At 38.9% G+C, this 19,598-nt stretch overlaps 1 protein-coding gene across 7 annotated transcripts in view; it reads left to right on the plus strand.

Moving 5' to 3' along the window:
* Positions 1-19,598, plus strand: part of LOC132123823 (extracellular sulfatase Sulf-1-like) — a 123,046-nt gene that overhangs the window by 64,800 nt on the left and 38,648 nt on the right. For 5 of the 7 annotated variants that reach the window (XM_059534510.1, XM_059534511.1, XM_059534504.1 and 2 more), the window contains one exon: positions 5,619-5,870. The exons of 1 other annotated variant lie outside the window; for it this stretch is intronic. The gene's annotated coding sequence lies outside the window, so the exon portion shown is untranslated. The remainder of the gene's footprint in view (positions 1-5,618; positions 5,871-19,598) is intronic. One more of the 7 variants, XM_059534505.1, reaches the window with a different exon arrangement.

Genomic DNA, 19,598 nt, shown 5'->3' on the forward strand with positions numbered 1-19,598 from the left:
CTTGAGGTGCCTTTTCTGCATTGAAAGAATGCTGCAGAATCTTTCTCTGTCTCTCTAGCAGCTGCTTCCCATCTGCTATGTATGCAAGATTAGTATCACTTTATTCTTACATGTGGGGCTCCCATGAACTAATAATTTACACATGCTGTCATGCCACACTGTGTTTTACTGTTTCTCAAGCGCTGAGATGCTGAGCAGTGACAGAGCCTGAGGGGACCAAGGGATCTTGAGATTCCTGAATGCCACTAAGCATGCTAGGGGCTTACAAACCCCAGATAAGTCTGGGCAACAGCCTGTCACTTTCACCCAAAACATCACTATCATCGTTCATCAAGACGAATTAGGCTTGGAAGCCAAACCAACTTGATCTAAAGCTCGACAGCAAAGCGGTCTGGAGAATAGAACAGATAATAGCCAATTGACTTTACCCAAAAAATATGGTATGGGTTTGATTTTAAGCATCTAGCCATTTAAAGCCATATTTTTATTGAAAAATAACCTAAGTGGGTTGTTTAGTTTGCTGATTTTCCAATATGATTTGAGTAAAGTCATGTCATAAACTGCTTTACATGTTTTGGCTGCCCTAATATGTTTCAGAAATGCTAATGTACTTAACCGTGCATAAGCTTTCTGGCCCAACATGACTGAGGGGCCCCTATTGCAGAATCAGATGATGGTTCTGATAAAGACTCCAGAGGAAATAACTTTTATATTCAGTTTCTAGCTCAACGTGCAATGAGGGCATATGAAAACAATACACCGTTTGAAGTGTCCCACATGGAAAGAACCTATATGAGGATATATGTGCATACATGAAACCTACATGCAGTTTATATGCACACATATGCTGCATATATACAGCATATATGCACATATATGATAATATACTGTATATGCTGCATATATGCATATATGCATATATATATGCCACATAATGGCGTCAGTCAGAGCAAGAAGCACCAGTCAGGTAAGAAAATCTAAAGTTTTCCTTGTTAAGTCAAAGTCTTTATTTCTCTTTGAGTTTCTCTTTTGGGGTGCCTTTGTTTGACATTCTAGTATTGTGTAATCGGTTTATTGCGCCGTTAATAGATGATTTTGAGCGGTTGGGAGGTGTGAAAGCGCATAACTCTCTGTAACATATTGACTTTAGTATACTAGGGCTGAAACAACATGTTTTATCGACAATGTCGACGATAAAACAAATTGTCAGCAAATGTTTTTGAGTACTGGTTTGATCTCATATCTACCTAATGTGAGAGCCTTGCAATAATGCGGTTTTACCAGTGTGGTGCACATACATATGTAGGAAAACGGCCAATTGTATACATGTCACATATATTAAAAAACCTATATCAAAACCTAATTAAAACATATATGTTTAAGTAGGTCATTTTCTTGTGGGGTTATTCAATAAGTAGGCCGTGCACTTGTTTGCACGTGACAGCCGTGTGTGTAGCTTAACAGCTAAAGTAACACTCTCTTCTGACCATTGTTTCAGCTTAAAGCTGAAAATGGTTATTGTTTGGGATCTGGAGGCATTTCTAGATACTTTCATCCAAGAGAATACTAGAAAACACTCTTAATTTTTCTGGCAAAGGGAACCATCCGCGGAGCCGTCAGTCTGGGACACGTGCGGCCAATTAGCTTGAAGTTAGCTTCCCCTGATCTGAGACACAAAAAATTGTCAAAAAATAAAAGTAAGTTGAGAATTAGCCAAGCAGTTGAACTGCTTTTAAAATGTGATGGGGCCATAAAGAAGTTTTCTTAATTAGCAGGTCATTGTTATTGGTAATTATTCAGTCCAGTGGCAGTGAGGCATGAATCCCCCTCCGCTCTCAGCACAAAATGATTGAGACAGATATGCAAATAGTGGTTTAATGTCATTTTGACAGTGTGTAAACTCACTTTGTAATAATAGTGTGAAATTACTCTTGATTTAAGTTTTAGTATTTGAGGTTCCACCCCATAATTATTGGTTGATTAAAGCCAGTGACACATGACACTTGTCTGTGTAGTGATAATTGCATTAACTAGCAATGTGCTTTGATGTTGCATTTCAAAGAAAGGTGCTGACGAGCCTGACAGTGGTGACTGCTGTCTGGGAAATCAAAGTGGTGCAATTAGTTTGCAATTAGCTTAATGGTTTACCTTTTGATCAGTGTGATGTCCTAGTCTGATGAATAGCATTCAATGCTGTTTTTCAATAGCTGTTGAGTTTTGGTATATCCTAAGTGAAAACTCGTTTCCCTTTGGGATGTGTTCGGTCTTTGACACCTAAGCTTAGCCATGCCATACAGATGGAGATAAAGATGTGGATATTTCAGGATAGTAATGGGGTTATTTGCTGAGATCAGAGCATGCTTGAGGTCAAAGCATTATAACATCTTTGATCCAGAGCATGGCTGCATTGCACTCGTGCTTTTGGCACTTGAAACCATGGAAGACAACACCACAAATGTAATTTATGTTTAGAGCTTGTTCACACCCTCTCTCTGCCCCCCTTGGCCCAAAGACACCAAATCTCAACCAAGCATGATGATGAATGAGACAAATGAACCAAGTAGGCCCCCTCTAGCTGATATATACACACACACACGGTTCTCACTGCACCTGTGAGCCTCATTTAGGCTTGTAGATAGAAGAGGGCCCTTGCAGGGCTTAATTCAGTGTCCCTCTTTTGTGTGTTGTGAGGGGGACTTTTTCGGTTTTGCTCTGGACAGCCTAAAGCCCCTTTCACACTGCCATTCCGTCAAATACACGGGTAAAGTGTTCCGGCAATTGTTCCCGGGTCGCTAGATTTTGCCCTTTCACACTGCCAGTGATTACCCGGGATATGTGCGTGCTTTCACACTCAACCCGTAAAGATCCCGTAATGACACGTGACATCAGGGCGTGACGTGTAATGTACGAGTCGAAAACGTTAGGCACGTTATACTTTCACTGAAGCAAATGATCTCAGCGTCAGCGCGGAAAGTGAGGAACTAACTATACTCTGCTTCATTACAGTTTGCACATATTTTTTTGTCGCGAACGTTGATCTTCCCTCAAAACAGCCGGTAAAAGAGTCGCACGATAACGCGTGTCATCACTTCGACACGGCATTAGATCTGTCTTTTGTTCACACAGCGCTCGTCCCGGGTTGAACCCGGCAATGTTACTAGGTCCCCGACCCGGGTTCAATGTTCTTTTTTTATGCATTTTTGTGTTAAGATTATTTTTTCCATCTCCAAAACCCCTGCAGTTCCCTTACAAAGCCTCTAGGTGTTTGCAATGAAACTGCAGGTGGTTTGTAAGACAGAAATTCATAAATTTTTAATAAAACCATGTACAATAAGAGACATGTCTTGTCAGTGATCAGTGAGTCCACTGAAGAACACGGTTGTTTGCCACTTCTCACCCTCAAAGGCTTTAGAAATATTGGAGTTGGCGGTTGGGGGGCTGGCTTTGAGGTTTGAGGTACGGCATGTATTATGTGTGTAGTTGTAAAGGGGTGGGTCACACTTTGAATTCAGTCAATCTAATTTGAGCTCTTCCCTGAAGCTTTCATTCCATTCATCTTTTTTCCAAACCTCACATGAACCAGGACTGGGAGTTTCTTGTGCCCCTGATGAAAAAAGCTTTTCTTGCTCTTAATCTAATATCCTGAGCATTTAAACAGCAGCGAAAACGAGAATCTTGCTAAAATGGTGGAAGTATCTGTTTTTACCCAGTAGTTTTGCTGAATGCGTCATCTGGAAAATCAGATCAAGTCTAGAGACAGCATTTAAATGGTGTTAAGATGTGATAAATGCTTTTGCTGGAAGTTTGTGTCCGATTGTATAGGAAACCCTTTAAAAACAAGGCTAGGTTTGATACCCGCTTGATGAGTAGATAGGAACAAAATTGTATTACAAATGTATGTCAGTTCTGAGACCTGAGTCACCCTGTTGTTTCCACTGCAATAATATGCTAAATCTCATGTTTTGCCATCTGCTGGATCTTATTGACCCTTCCAGCCTCTCCTGAAACTGTCATCAGCCTAGTTCCTCTCTCAGATTGACATTAGCATAAGAAAAGAGCATAAGAAAAGTAAAACAGATATAGTATTAAAGGATAGACCTATAAGATGAACTACTCTTCTCTGTGACTACATGAGTAGGGTACGTGATGACGAGCTTGCTGTATTTGTTTGATTTGGGGCTTTTGAGGGGTTTGTCAGGAGTGAAGATTGATCAGTGTTTCAGTTTGGTCTGGCCTAACGGAAACTTTTACCAGGTGTGAAAGCAGCTTTAAAGAATGCTAATAGGTCACTTAGCAGCCTTTGTTTTCATTTCCTCAGCTGATGAACTTAGTTTCTAAGATAGCACAGAATCAGGGTTAGCAGGTTTATTGAGTTATAGTTTGATTAAAGACAAGCCATTTTCTTTTGACGTGCTACTAACATGAGGATGAAATTGACTTTGATTGTCAGTGTGCACCAAAGTGCATTCTGTTTTTCTATAGTCTTGTAGGTCCAAAGGGTCAATGGCATGACTCCTTTGTCTTGTTTTGTGCAATAATCTATTCAAAAATACATTTAAATGGCAGTACATATATACAGTTACTTTCTATTTCAGAATTAATTTTTTGAAAATAAATGTAAAAATTAAATAAAAATATAACTTTAAAAATCTGGGTGGGCTTACTGTCTTGATATAATGATGAAAAATAGCTTCATTAAGGATATTTTTTTTAAATCTTTCTTTTTATAAGGCAAATTTAGTTCAAGTTGTACAATGTAATGCATCACATTTAGAGTAAGTTAAATGGAAACATTTGTTGCACTTTGGTTTTCAATAAAAACACCTCTGAAAAAGATTAAATTTCTAAGAATTTGGCACATGCATTTTATTAACATTATTATTTACTTATTTATTTTTAAACTTAGATACTCTAATCTGCCATTGTCCCTAAGGCAAATGTTTCAAAGAACTCAAATTTAATAGAAAATAAGCTATTAACACTGAAAATTTAGTCTAGCTTCAGATAAATTACAGTGAAGCTTAGACACTCTTATCTGCCATTGTCTCCAAGGCAGATGTTTCAAAGAACTCAAATTTAATAGAAAATAAGTGGCAGTGGCTAAAATGAATGAAACTAAATGGTGCTAATGATCCTGGCTCAGTCTCTTATCTATGGAAAATCTCTTTCTCGCTTAACTTAAGGCAGTAGATTTCAAAGGACAGGAATGCTGCTGAGACAGCTGAAGATTTACAACAGGGAGGTGTGAGTTAGGCAGATGTAACAGTGTAGTGCAAACAGCAGTGCATTGTGGTCTATGCAAGACTTTCTTACTTGAACTAACCACACACATTTTGTGCAGTTTGTTTCCTTCCAGGCTTTAGAGGGTACTACATTACAACTATATGTGTGAGTGAGATTTGAGGATCCTTAGGCTGGTTCTATTGGATTCCTGCGTGGCAACATAACTGTTCAGAGACGTGCTGCCCTCCCTCCCTCCCTTTCTCATTCGCATTTTCAATCCCCTCCCTCCTCATCTCCTCTCCTCCCTCTCTCTCTCTAAATCTCAGGTTACTGTGGCTAGAGTTTTTAGACATCTCTGACTAGTGTTTCCCTTATGTCCTTGTCCCTGCCTCCAGCCTGAGAAGAGCCACCCAGTACCCTTTCTGATTGGACTGGGTAGTTTGTCTTCACACACCACTGTGCTGAGTGCTGGAGGACGTGTTTCAACAGATGGTTGGGGTTAGTGTGTGTCATCACATTGGAGAACGGATTAGAGGAGGAAGGTTGTCTTCCAGGAGCAGTGTGGTCCCCACAAATACTCTGTGGAGCTCAAGAGCGAACAACCCACAACAAGAGAGATCAACTCCATGAGCAAGACTTACATCCAGGTAATAACACTTCAGATTCTAACTCTCTCCAACTAGTTTGTTTTTCCTCTGAGGGTCTGGGATTTTTAGCCTATGTGTATTAAATTATTTTTGGCTGCATCATTTGGTTCTCTTGTGTGAAGTTGAAATGCTGACAGGTTTGGAATTCAGTGAGAGAGATTTTTGAATGAGAGATTGTGGTTTCCGAATGACTGGACATACATCTTTTCCATGTTATGCAAGTTTTAATGAACCATCTAATTGGATTTTGACTACATGAAGATGACAAGGAAAATCAGGTTTAACTGCTGTTTCTCTCTTGCTAAAAAAAAGTTGAAGGGAGCATACCACTCTAGATTGAGTATTACCTTCATACTTTGCCTATTATAAATTATCTTAAATTTGATTGTAATTGCTTTGTCAAAGCTAGATCTACTGCGACTTTTAAACTTTAATTTTCCCCTGTATTCACTCAGTCTGAACCTGCACATGTTTCTGGCAAACACAAGTTGAATGCATTTAAATGACGGTTGTGTCCTGCATTAAGCTGACACTGTCTTCATTCTGAACAAAAGTGGCATTACGAACATCTCCTGGACCAGGGTGAAACACATGAAAACCAAGAGGTGACTCTAAAGAAATCATGCCACAAGTTTCACTCAACTCCAGTAATCCAAAAAAAGGGAGAACTGCCAATGAACTAGAACTAGATGTCTAGCATTAATATGTTGCTGCCGGGCATGTATACAGTGCAAGGTGTTTGCTGAGGGAACTGTACAGCTGTACAGGGCAGAAGAATGACGCCAGGAATGCAACAAAGACAGAGTTGTGTGAATGATTTTTATTTACACACATTAATCAGCCATGTCAACATCAGTCACTCACTCACACGCCGAAATTCATTTGAGAAAACCACAAATACATCAGCACCAGTTTTGAGATTTTACAATGAAGGCAGTCATTACCAGTGAATCGGCAGGATTATGAAGGGGTGTGAATTTAGAAACTCATTTCTTCTTGTTCAGTGTGTTTTTATTTCTGTAGTTATGCCTTGTTAGTTTTTTGCTCTAACTTCATTAGTGTTTGAAAAATCATTTGGGAGATTAAGCTTATGCAGACATTACCTTTCGTTGAATCAATTTAACCCACAAGCAGATTTGATTTAATTTGAGGTTAAAAATTACCTTGCCAAATCAGTCTTGATGGGTTTCATTAGTAGCCAAATACTGCTTTTCAGTACGTCTGAAATGTACATGAGCCATATGTGATTAGGTGATGTAGCAGTGTGATCTTTGAGGAGATCTGAACTAAAGTCAGTTTATGGACTCAAACCCTTGTTTAAGTTAGAAAGCAGACAATAGCCTTGACCTGTCCATTCTTTGCAAACAGAACAATGCCATAAACTTGTCAGTTACAGCTTTTCATCAATCACTTGCTCTAGGTGCAATTAGTTTTAAATATATGGGCCTGCTTCTTATTTACATTCACTGTTTAATGATACTGTCAAAAAGAAAAGTTGTCAATTACTCATCTGCGTCTCGTTTCAAACTTGTATGACTTTGTTCTGTGGATTGCGTAAGAAAATATTTAGAATTTCCTGGCCACTATTTTTCATAATGAAAGTGGAACTGGGATTGTCAAGCTCCAAAATCATGACTGTAAAAGTGGTTCATTCAACTCATGTATTATATACAGTCAACAGAAGCCATTTGATAGCTTTGTCTGATGAACGGACCAACATTTTGGAGCTTGACAGCATGGATTCCCATTTACTTTCTTCACTGGAGCACAAAAGGATAAATATTTAATATCTCTCTTTCAGATAATGAATGACAAACGTGTTTGGGGTGACTTAAGGGTGAATACATAATAACAGAATTTTCATATTTGGGTAAACGGATACTTGATCCTGATCCCCGCATCTTTTAGAGATTGCTGCAGTCAAAATCTAAACAGTCGCTGCAGCTGTTGTGAATAATTTGTAGTTCAATATTTGGATCTGCCAACACTAATATTGTTTCAGTAGCTGTTCGGTCTTTTGGAGCGTTTGACTGGGGATCAGCTGTACCGTGAGAGTGGGACCATGAGAGCGCATGAACTCTAAGCTGTGTTTGTGTGTGTGAGACGGAGAGAGAAAGAGAGAAGGCAGGCAAATTTTTGGAGAAGAACTACGGGAATGATTTTTGTAATTTGTAATTTAGATTTCAGTCTCTGTCTTATTGTTAATGACCATTTCATACCCTGTGATTTAATATCCTGTATGGCTTCTCAGTTTTCCTAAGGCTTTAGACATGTGTTAAGTATTTAACCCATTGCCATTCGTGTTCACTTACCAACTCAAATCAAAAGCAGCGGGAACCCTTGTGCCACTGCGCCGCATGGCTCTTGAACTGTTTATAAGATGCCTCTTCACTTTTAACTAGTTGCATATATTCAGTTGCATATAATCATAGTTGCCAGAGTGCTGCACATTTAACAGCCTGTATGTACAGTACTTTGTCAAGTGCTGGAAAAATGGCAGTATGTGGAGGTGGCAACCGGTGCCAACTGTTCCTCTGAGGAGCACCACTGTGTTAGTTACACAGCCTTTCCCACCACATCAACATTAAAAATCTTGTTTAGATAGGCGGAGAGAGTAAATTGAGCTACATTGTGTACATCTCTGCTTAATAATAGTGTTCCTACAGGAAGTGAGTAAGTGTTAAATTTAAAGGGAAGGGTAGTTGAGAGTTGACAGTATTTCAGCATGGTGTTGTCTTGCTTATCTGTAGCTCATACAGTAGCCCTGTTTTATGGTCTACTGTTTATAATTTCACTATGAATATCATTGATCTCTCTTCATAGAATATTTAGTTATTTAGATGATCCTTCCTGCTCTAGGAATGACAGACCCATGAGAAACACAAACAGAATAAGCTCTCTATAGTGCCCCCAAGTGTTTAAAGAGTTTCACTTTGTTACATCACGGTTACGGTAGGCCAATCCATTTTGGGATGCCTGGATTGCTAATATTTGGGGAATGTCTCAAAGCACAGACCTGTTAGGGTCTTTAAAGTGCTTGCAAGCTTGCCAGTGGTTCCTCTAGTCAGAACTTGAAGATTAAGGTTTCTCCATTAGTAATTCCATTATAAAAGAAAGGTATCTGGGAGATTCTGTCTATGTGGCAATCTGAGGAACTCCAAATGGTGTCTCCATATACAGTTGTGTTCAAAATTATTCAACCCCCTAGAGACTGCAGTACTTTACAAATACAAGCTTTTCTGAAGATCCAGGATATAATAAAACTTGCATCTATAACAGTTCACTGGCATATTAAAAGTGATATTGTCAATATATAATGTAATATATTTGAGTTATAAGATTTTTTAATTATACTGTTATGTCATAATTATTCAACCCCTATTCAACATTGCTGTTTTTAAATCACTTATTTGCATGGTGGGGAATAAAACCGTCTCAAAACACAATTAAGCCTTTAGAAACTCTATTAAAAACAGAATTAGCTTGAGCTGTTACACATACAGTTTGGCCCATGCATGTATTGAAGTTGAGTAGCAAAAATGTCAACAGAGATCTCACAAAAGCTAAAGAAAATAAATATCGTAGTACTTTAGAAAGGCTAAGGTTATATGAAGATTTCCAAGACATTGAAAGTTCCTAGAGACACAGCTCTCAGCCTTATTCCTTAGCTTAAAGTGTGTTTTACCAGAAAATCTTTGAGGTTGTGGAAGAAAAAGCACAATATCATAAAATGTTTAATTAGAGCAACTGAGAAAAAACCTGCAATGTACAGCCAAAGACTTGCAAGATGACCCGATGAAAGGAGGAAAACAATTTCAATGCAGTGTGTAAGAAAAACACTAGACCAATCTTGATCAAGAAGAACAAAAAGCCAACTTGAACTTGATAAAATTCATTTGTGTGGACCTGTGTAGCTCTGGAGGAATGTTTTATGGAGTGATGGGACCAAACTGGAACTTTTTGGACCCATGGATCAGCGGTATGTCTGCTGCAAAAAAAGGCAAAGCTCATAAGCAGAAGAACACCATCTCCATCCTCAAACTTGGAGGTGGATCAGTCCTGTTATGGGGTTTCTTTACTGTAGAAGGAAGTGGAAATCATGACTGTATGAAGGACATCATGGATTCTTTAAAGTGTCAGGCCATTTTGACAAGAATCGTGATGCCTTTGGTGCAAAAACTGAAGCTGATGATCAATGGACTTTCCTGCAGGCCAGTCATACCAAAGTACACATCCAAATCTACTACTGCTTGGTTCAGGGATCAGTCAAAGAATGTACTTGAGTGACCTGTTCAGTCTCCAGGCTTAATTCTCATTTCAAATATCTGGTTGAATTTGAAGAAAGCAGTGGCAATGTGAAAACCAAAGATTATCAGTGATCTGAACGCTTTTTCAGGTGTGGAATGGGCCAAAACTGTAGTAGAGAGGTGATAGAAGCTTCTAAACACTTACAGAGTGCGTTTATAGGTAATTTTAAAGAATAAAAGATTCTGCACAAAGGGGGTTGAATAATTTTGAACATGAATGTTTAGAGCCAATTCGAATTTTATCATGATTCATCAATGTTCCATTCTCAGAATCACTCAAAAGTGTACTTTCTCTAATACTTTACTGATGCCTTTGTTAAATTGATTTCATAAAATGTTATCCTCCACAGCAAATTGTCTTGCAAGTCAAGGGGGTTGAATAATTTTGAACACAACTGTATTTCACATTTACAATGGAACCTGGTCTTTTTTAAAAACGTACTTCTGTGCTCTTTTTTGCAACACCGTTTTTATGTACCTTACAGCAAGTTTTGCCGCAGTTTCAAAGAGAAATGTCCACTCAGTGACACTAAAACACAGGTTCAATACGTGAACCCTGTCATGTTTTTATTAAGTTGGTATAGATCCGTATTGCTGTGTTTTTATTATGTTGCTTCAGGTATGTATTGCGGTGGTTCAGAATTAAAATATCCAGGGACTGTCACTAAAAGTTAATGCTCTATATTTTTGGGATATATGCCCTACACCAAACCCAACCCTAAACCTACCTGATAATGTTAACATGCAAAACCGATATAAAAACGGACCATTTGAAGTTCCTTGGTTACATGGGATTCGAACCAGAGCTCCTGGCACTCAAGTACATCTCCGTACTCCATGAGCTACCAAACAAACCTACCATCTATGAAAACCCATAGATATGAAGCTGGATATGTGCAGTACTAACATTTAAAGGCATCATTTTTCAAATCTCCCAGCATATTGATATTGTTTTGAAGTCATAACATGATATTATTCAAGTAATAATGTGAAAATTACACTTTATTAACCGAAAATGTAAATTTGTGTGACAAGGAATATAAGGTGTTGGAGTTTTACTGCCTCTAGTGTTCATATATTTTGGAAACTGCAGTGATATGTACTTATTGGTAGGTATTTTGCGTCTCGCTAAAAAGTGCACCCAGGTAGTGTTGGGGAGTAACTAGTTGTAACGGCGTTACGTAATTTAATTACAAAATTATAGTAACTGTAATTAGTTACAGTTACTAAGAAAAAATGAGTAATTAAATTACAGTTACATATGAATTTTTTTACGATTACAAAGGGGATTACATTTGAATATTTACACACATCCACATACAGATTTAACTGATTTCTTTCCCAAATTGCACTGACTATTCTGAGACATACCGCCCTAATAATTTCCAGGATGCGGAAATACAGTCTGGTTCGTAGAATCCAGTCATAAAAACGGAATGCCTAACGCGGACGGAATATGCCACATTTTGGATGACTAAATCAAAAGCAGGTCAGTACACTTGAATCAAAACATGACATCGACTAGTGTCTGTGAATATAAAGCCCCAGAAATGCAATATATGACTTGCACATTCTGCGTGTCTGTGGAAATCAGGCGCGGACTGGACACCGGGAGAACCAATTTCGGTGTCCTGGCAGCCGATTTTGCCCTCTATTTAATATCATTATTGTATAATTGCCTGCCGAATGTACTAAAGCGATCATTTGCGAATCCGCCATTTGATAATTAAATCTCTAATAAGTCACTAGTCATGACTCGCGCACTCTCCGCGCCTCCGCCAAACGGTTTGGATCAACTCAGAGTAATCAATGCGAGAGAGAGAGAGAGAGAGAGAGAGAGAGAGAGGGAGAGGGAGAGAGAGAGAAACTATGGAAGCGCGCTGGAGCAGAGAAGCAGAACTCCTGTTCAGGGTTTCAGGTCAGTTTCATCTGTAAAGATGCTTTTTTGTCTTTTTTTATTTATTTAATCAAGCAGCAGCACGTTGCTCATCAGTCATCACTCAAAAAACTATATAAAGGGCATCATTATTATCAGTTGTAATGTTACAGTAGGAATTTATCTGAAAAAAAAATCCGATTTTTTTAATAGGTTTAGGGGGAGCTACGACAGACAACAACACAACCCTTACGAAAATTAACATTTTAATATTTAACTATAAATCCAGAGAAAATGGTTCCTATTGTTTAACTGTGATCACCAAAAATGTTAAATTATTTTACAAATGTATTTATTTAAAAATAAATACAAATCCATTTGCAAAAAAACAAAAAACAAAACAAGGTTATTTTACTTTTATATAGGCTAATAAAAGCATGGTACTTTTTTGTAAGGGAAAAACATGACTCGTGTACAGTATTAGGATTTTTCTATAAAGATATTGTAGTATTGTAGAGTATTGTATTGTAAAGTATAGTTTTGTTCAATCTTGAGTATTAAAGTCACGAGAGAGATGGATAACAGGGCAAAATAAGAGACTGAAGAGAAAAATGGAAGTGAAGGTACAGTTCAGGAGAGAACTTATAATTATTTTGCATGTCCCCAAATTAAAGATTTAAACCTTTTTTATGTCAGGTCCATACAAAAAATAGTATTGTCCATGAATTTGTTTGTATGAGTTTGAATTTTCCAGTCTGAATTTTTTTCCCAGTCCGCCCCTCCTGTAAATTAATGGCAAAGACATGGTTTCATTTACTACACATATATAGGCCTACTGAAGCTCGCACTGTTTTCAACCTCTGCTGCCTCAGTATAGGAGTACACGAGCACATAAACATAATTTCTAGAACTGCTCTGTGTCACTTCATGTGCATTTTACTTATTTTGAGAAAACTATCATCATATACAAAGAGACAGCAGTTTCAAAAAAACACCAATGTTTCAGGAGTTTATTACACAGAATACGTCACATGCTTATTAGATAAATGTATTTAAGTTGATGTATATGCTTTTATTTATTATTCTTTAAATTTCACAAATTTAGAAAAGTAATCAAAAAGTACTCAAAAGTAATTAGTTACATTACTTTAATAAAGTAATTGAAAAAGTTACACTACTATTACATTTTAAACAGGGTAACTTGTAATCTGTAACCTATTACATTTCCAAAGTAACCTTCCCAACACTGCACCCAGGTACATTTATGCCATGAGACCAGGTCTTACAATGATGCTCTCTTAAATAAGTCAGAGATGCTAATAAGTTCTAGACTTAGGCGTTGACTGTTACTTGAAACCCTTGGGGTCAGGATAATTTGTAAGGTCATGTAGTCAGTCATTATTGATTTTTAATTCACATTGTAGCTGGTTAACAGGTGTAGAGCCACAGGTGGTTGTTTTTGGCTTTTCCAAAGAATAGACAGGGATCTTCTGAACACTCAGGAGTGGGTAACTCTGGAGGAGTCATTTTGGAGGACTGGTATGGACTAACCAGGTCTGAAGGGAAGTTAGGGCCTTTCAGGTTTGTAAGTGGAAGTTGAAAAAGTTTGGAAGCTTTTGCCAAGGATTTGCTCAATGTGGGTTGAAGGGTCCAACCACCAGTGTGCCGCCCTAAGCCCTCCCTAGTATATTTACATTTGTTCACACACATGCCAGTAGTCACATTGAATGTTGCTATCGTATGCGATCTCACACAAACTAGCCTGTTCTTACCTGCCTATGGATGGCATTGTCCATACCATGTCAGTTCTGCTTTACCTTGTTGTAGAGAACAGGCAATCCTATTTAAGTTTGAAAGAAAAAGGGCTGCCTGTATCACATGCAATTAAGCATACATCAGGATCCATTGGAGTACAGAAGGCTCAAAAAGGTGGTGTGGCCAGGGGGTGATGCTTTTATCCTTCACTAATTCAGAATAGAAAAAGAGAACCAACTGGAGGGAAAGAATAGGCATGCAGCTCTGCCAACAGCTCACCTAATAAAAGACCGTGTGTGATGCATTCAAAAACGTAACCTCCCCCCCTTCCCGTTTAATATGTTAAACTGTTTAACTGTTGCATGAACAAATTCAGTGGGTTCATAACAGCCTCTTTCAGAACATACAGATCTATGCATGCAACATATCCAGACTCAAGCTTATTCTGTTGCTAAATAACTTTGATTTGCTTTCATGGCTCTTTCTTGTCTTTACCATGGGGATATGAGTCGGACCTCTGCTGTGGCTTGCTCTTGGGTGGAATGCCTATAAACCTTTATTTGCTTTGGGTTTATCTCGCCAGAGCCCAATATGCAAGCCACTGGAAAGCTGTACCATTCAAATTAAGTGGTTCTGTGGTTTTCCTGTTTGGCTGCCATGGTGTGATCAATGTGGCAGTAAAGAAATTAGACGTAGATCAAGGGTAGGGAAATTGCATTGTTTTCTGTTCTTTTAATTAATTTGACCAAAATGTTGCAAATTTATCTCCCAATATAATTTTGTCTTGCATGAGACATTTCCACCCACATTTCCCATTTAATTCTAACTTTTCAAAATTGCGAGCATCCCAGAACATTTCTTTCTCACAAATTGCTACTTTGTTGTAATAGCGACTATTTATTTTTTCAAATGAATTATTTTCATAATCCCAGCTGTCCATATTCTGACATTACTTTTGATAATGGATTTATGCAACTTTCTGTCTTTTCGATTATATCACAGTTTAACTTTCTTATTTTGAACTTTCTCACATTATTGTTTATAAATTTATATACATATTAGATTTTTCCCTCTTGGGTTGAAATAGGCTTCCATAAGAGAGAGACTGGACAGCTGAGATTCCCAGAGGGCATTCCATAACTCCGCTCAAGCTCATTTACATTGAATCATTGTTTTTCCTCTGGCACTCAGCATTTTAGGTTTGGCCTGCTGGCTGTGAATTCGTAAATGCATGTGAATTTTGGCCTGCACTGCTTTTGAAAATGAATCCTGTGTTTTTTTTTGTTTTTTTTTTAAAGATCATACAGTCTGGATGGGGCGTGACCTGTAAGTACAGGTGTCAGAAAAATGCCATTGCACTCAAAGTTAATTACGTTACAAATGATGTGATCGCACGCTTTGAAAAAAGCCACACACATTCATGCCCCAAGTGGTGGCGAGAGGTGAGGCCTGTCGTGTGTGCTTGTCGGTAGACTAATTATTTATATTTGGGGTTTGAATATAATTCAGTTTGGCTAATTCCCCATAAGGGAGTTGCAGTCTAATTCTGTTTTGACCCAACTTTTTTCTCCTCCTTTTCACCTGTGCCCTATGACAGAATTTTATTAGATTAACATCACACACTTTTAGACTACTTATACAAGTGCACAAAACCCTGGATTTACCATCTTTATCAAAGAAACATGTCTAAAAGTGCGACAAGTGCACATTTTGACAAGTGTTGCAATTTGTAATCTTCATCAGCCATAATCACATGGGTAATTTCATCTGTATACATCTGTGGCCAGGTCTTTTCACCTGCCCATGTCAACCCGCTTGGCATAGATCTGGCCCGGTGGCACCACTTAAGCCTTCAGGCTTGTAATGGTGCCGAGTGTCTTTAGTCAGTGTGCGGCACATACAATATTAGAATCACTTAAGCAGCAAGGATACTTCAGCTCAAACAGATTTGCCTGGCTCCCTGTGTTCTTCATGTGGGAGCTGGCTGTTGTTTTAATGGAAAAGATGTTGATTTATTAATTCAGGATGGTTTATGTCACTGGAAACTCACTGAAGCAATTTGAATATTTTCTTTATGTGGCATTTTAATGTGTTTGATGTATTTGCCACTGTGGTTTGAAGAAGATTTTGTAAAAAAAGGAAATTAAGGTGAAACACATTCTTTGGGAGGTTCTCTTTAACTGGTTTTATATTGGAATCTGGATTTGGAGTTATAAAAAGTCAATTTTTCCCCCCATGGTGATGTATGTTTTGTGGAGAATATAAACAGAACGTAAAAGTCTCTGAAAGAAAAGCATTTCTCAGCTTTCTCAGTTGCAGCTGTAATTAATTTTTCTCCCCCACCCAACAAAGACCTGTTAAATGTTTTTGCTACGTCTGTTTTTCTGTTATTTGTCATACAGTGTTGATCAAAGGCCAAAATGTTTGATATTGCCCCTCCTCCATTATGCTGTCTTTGGAGATTTGTTTCTTTGCTTCTTTCATTAACCACACACTTAAAGGAATGACCTGAAAACCTCTCTGGAGATACCTCCCAGCTGACAGAGAGAGGCGAGTATGGCTTGCTTCGGCTGCTTCAACTTGAGCGAAAACACCAGGAAGAATCTCCGTTAGGCTTGCCTAGAACACTGCCAAGTTTGGTCAGAGCTGATTTCAGCCATACCTGGCAATCTCAGTCGATTGTACTTGCCTTTAAACAGCAGGGTAAGTAGCCAGAGAATGTCGAGGAGGTCTGAAGCTTTGACTGGGTTATGCTGCGCAGACTTTGCAGGTGACTAATGAGTTGGGCCTTCATAAGAGAAAGCTAATCTCTCCCAAAGCCAAGCCAAGGAGGAGCTGAATGGAATTTGCTTAGCTCTGAATTCTGTTCCCTGTATGTTTAAGCCCGTGAGCTGCTCGCTCTTTCCCATAGTCGTTGAGATGCTGTGCGGCACCCACCGAGAGTCACGTGTGCCGTGGTACAGGTCACCCATAGCTCAGACAGCATGACTTCAGGGGCCTCTCTGCTGCCAGTATATTGGATTATGGAAAAATCATAAAACATGCTCTAGCCCCCCTGCCTTGGAATTCAGAAATAAGAGGTAGTGATGTGTGCTTAGTTTGGAGATTAGAGAGGGGTTTTGGGTAGGCTTTAATGTGTGAGTGAGTGACGGCTCTGTCGGCTGCCATCGGTTGTAGCTGGGTGTGGATGTGTGCGAGACTGGCGTCATTGGAGAACCTGATAATGTGAGCTGGCATGGCAAAGCAGCTTGGCAGCCTGGGAAACTAAAGTGGCCATGGCATCAATCTTTCAAAGTCTAAGTGCTCAAACTGTCTGCACAAGTTCACAAAAGAACAAATTACTTTTTTTTTGGTCTACCACTGTCCTAACATTCTCTTTTTGTGCCATCTAAATCTGGGTTTTTGTCATTAACAGCTGTCACTGGACAGTTTTGTCAGTGTTTATTTATTGTTTCGTGCTGGGTAGCCCCAACTCATTGGTCCAAATTCCTGATCCCCACAAGGCTTTGAAGTCTGTGGGAGGCTGATTATTTTAATGATATTTACATGCATTTAAATGAATGAAATGGGCTCTGTCAGGTAACAGGACCCCAAAGCCCCTGCTCTCTTTGGTTCCTGTTGGAGGGTTGGAGATTAGCATTAAACTAGTTTTCATTGAAAGTCACTGCTATTTCCTCTGAAACCACAATGTCAAAGCCTTTATTCCATCCAATATAGTGGTTAAACACTTAAATGTTTCTGCTAAATATAGTCCATTGTCTGTTAAAATATTAGATAATATTTAATATCTAAAGCCCCTTTCACACTGCACGTCGGACCCGGCATATTGCCGGAACATTGCCGGGTCGCCTTCTGTGTGAAAGCAAACACGTCCCGGGATTGATTCCGGCATTGAACCCAGGTCGGGGACCTAGTAACATTGCCGGGTTCAACCCGGGAAGAGTGCTGTGTGAACAAAAGCCAGATCTAATGCCGTGTCAAAGTTATGACGCGCGATATCGCGCGACTCTTTTACCGGCTGTTTTGAAGGAAGATCAACGTTCGTGACGAAAAAAATATGTGCAAACTGTAATGAATCAGAGATAAGTTAGTTCCTCACTTTCCGCGCTGACGGCGAGATCGTTCGCTTGCTTCAGTGAAAGTATAACGTGCCTAACGTTTTCGACTCGTACATTACACGTCACGCCCTGATGTCACGTGTCGTTACGGGATCTTTACGGGCAGTGTTGCCAAGTCCGCTTATTATAAGCGACTTTGGGCTTGTTTTTCTGTAAAGTCGCTTACAAATATTGGTAGTCGCGGGTCGCATTTTTTTGGGCTTGTATCTAAAGTGTAGTTGCTTATTTGGGCTTGTTCCCAGCTCCATAATAAGTTATCAAGCAGATATTTTCTATATGTTATTTAAACGTAGTTCTAGTCTGTTCTCTCTGTCCCTCCCTTTCCCCCATACACACAGGAGACAGCTGAGTTTTTTCCCACCCACATCCTGATTCTAATTGGCTCAGGTCCATAGAAAAAGTTGCTTGTTTTGGGCTTGTTTTCACAGGCCTGGTTGCTTATTTGTCTCACAAGATCTGGCAACACCGTTTACGGGTTGTGTGTGAAAGCACGCACATATCCCGGGTAATCACTGGCAGTGTGAAAGTGCAAAATCTAGCGACCCGGGAACAATTGCCGGAACACTTTACCCGTGTATTTGCCGGAATGGCAGTGTGAAAGGGGCTTAAGAATGACACAGAAAAAAATAAAGTATGAGTTTATGGTAGTTTGTGTGTATCTTGTAAAGTTATTGTGTTTTGGCTTAAATAAAAAATACTACATAACCACTAGAATTTGATTGTTTTAGTCAATTAAACTAGAGATAACTCTATCAGGATGGAGAAATGTGCACTACAGGCGTCATGCGCTCCTATTTGGACAGTGCCATTTTTATGCTGGTTGGCATCGCACTGTTGACAACTGCTGTCAGTCCTGATTTGATTTTGGATGTTTGCTTAGCTGTTCTGGCAGATACAAAAACTTCTGTTCCCTCAGTACAAGTCAGGTCTCTATACAAAAAACAAACACACACACATGCTAAGTACCAAAGAGAAAAACTACCCAGGAACATCAATGGGATGTTTCAAGAGCACAGCCTTGCATTTGAAATAACTTTTTTGAAAGACTCCTCCCATTGGGGTAGTGTGACTACCAGGGCAAAGCTCTGGCTTGTATAGGTGGCTTTGCTATGAAACTTATGTAGTCATTAAAATGTAGAAATGTAGCTTTCTGTTTGTATGCTTTAATTCAGATTTGTTCATGTAGAAGTGCTGTAGGTAAGTCATTATTTTTTTAATTCATTACTTGGATTTTAGTAGCAATGTCTGACATGGCTTTCCCATTTAGTATAGGTGTTTGTAAGCGAGTAAGTTGGCATTTGACTGCAGTGTATCCATTCACTCTGCAGTGATTTGGCAGAATGGTCCAATGGCGTGAGAACAAACTGAAGCCACTTCAGTCGGATTCCACATTCTAGTTCTTACCACATAATCAGTAATCTGTTCCATCAGTGAGAACAAAATGGTTCTATATTTACTCACTCATGTCATTCCAAAAATTATTCTATTTTGCTTTTAAACAAAATGAACATATTTTAGAAATATTTTACAATGTATTTTTGTCCAATGAAAATCAACATGCTCCAATGTTACATTTGGGTGCACATCACACTAGTTATTTTGGCTTTCCTCGCTCCCATGTGGGTGGACGGCTCTTGGTGATAAAGGCTCATGCGGTTGCCTGACCACAGTT

This window comes from Carassius carassius, chromosome 42, assembly GCF_963082965.1.
Source record: "Carassius carassius chromosome 42, fCarCar2.1, whole genome shotgun sequence".
Taxonomy (NCBI): Eukaryota; Metazoa; Chordata; class Actinopteri; order Cypriniformes; family Cyprinidae; genus Carassius; species Carassius carassius.